The sequence below is a fragment of the Echinops telfairi genome, unplaced genomic scaffold, assembly GCF_000313985.2.
Source record: "Echinops telfairi isolate 266 unplaced genomic scaffold, ASM31398v2 ScPeMD7_17;HRSCAF=63, whole genome shotgun sequence".
NCBI lineage: Eukaryota > Metazoa > Chordata > Mammalia > Afrosoricida > Tenrecidae > Echinops > Echinops telfairi.
In genome coordinates, this window is record NW_022103914.1 from 4,578,489 (window position 1) to 4,579,870 (window position 1,382).

At 43.6% G+C, this 1,382-nt stretch overlaps 1 pseudogene; it reads right to left on the reverse strand.

The window, feature by feature from the left end:
* Positions 1–230: 230 nt before the first annotated feature.
* LOC115868655 lies at positions 231–795 on the reverse strand (annotated as a pseudogene).
* Positions 796–1,382: the final 587 nt, after the last annotated feature.

The following is a 1,382-nucleotide window of genomic DNA, read 5'->3' on the forward strand; positions in this document are numbered from 1 at the left end:
AAAAATGTTCGTGGGAGAGGGGAGGGAGCACTAGAACTGAGGGTGATTACACCACTTACTTCGAAAGTGATTTATTCATGGTGAGGGAGAATGTTCTAAGATTGATTGTGGTAATGATTGTACAATTCTTCTTGATATGACTCAACTATTGAATTGCGTGATATGTGGTGTGCCAATAAAACTGTTACAAAACCAAACAAATCGGTCTGCTTGACTAAACAGTACTCATGCTAATGAAAACTTAATCTACAACACACAGAGGTCCAAGGGCACATTGCAGGGCAGTCTTCGGGTGTAACAGAATGGAAGATGTCAGGTTCAATTTCCGTATCACCAAAATCCTCTTCATCACCTCCATTGTCGTCACACTGGACTTCATCATCATCTCCAGGCCCACACGTATCAGTTTCACTGACTTCTGGCGTGCTCTGGAAGCTCACTGGAGGTCATCCTACTTCTCACTTCATCAGCATTGTATTTAAAAGTCATCGTCGCTTCCTGAGCCTCACAGTCTCGCAGACCAAGATGATGTCTGAGGTATTTATCCAAACTTTTCCCAATTCCCCCGATGGGACAGTCTCTTCATCAAAACGCATGACTTCTAACCATCCATTCCCCATCATTCTGATGACCTGTGCATATTCCTTTTTGTCTTCATTAAAGGCCAGCTTTTCTTTGGGACTCATTCTTATGCTTACCTCTACGTCTTTGTTAAACACCAGCTTTTCTTTGGGACTCATTCTTATGCTTACCTCTACTTGATTCTTACCTCCTTTTCCCTTTCTTCTTAGGCATGGTGCTGACACCCATTTGACTCCTTTTGGGGTGGCAACCATAGCAGTGGTGGGGGAGTCCTCTGAGGGGGAGTGAGCTTGAAGCAGGCCCTGCAGGTGGGGCCACAAGTTCTTCATGCAACCTTAATGTATGAGGGACTTTTCTTCGGGAAATCAATGCCACAACATTTGGTCATCAAAATCTATCCCATCTACACTAATTGAGACAAAGAAAATACAATCAAAATTGAAGACAAGGGTGACTGTGTACTACCCAACATCTCATTGAATTTGTTAGGACATCTCAGTTCATTGGCCTAGTAATTTGTTTCCTGCTTCTATTCTACCTCCGAGTTCCTTGTGTAGTCCCTGGGTTCTTAAAAGCTTGCAAGCAGCCGTCCAATGCACAATTGGTCTGTTCCCTGGAGTAAGAGGCAGGAGAATCCACAAAAGGAAGAGGGCAGGGATTATGTGGCTAATTGCCTTCAGGAACAGTTGTCTGCTTTGCTGAGACCTCAATGGAATGGTGGCCAGCTACCATTACTGAACATTTTGATCTCAGGTTCTATAGAAAAATCTGGATCGAAAGGGGGAAATGTAATACACAAT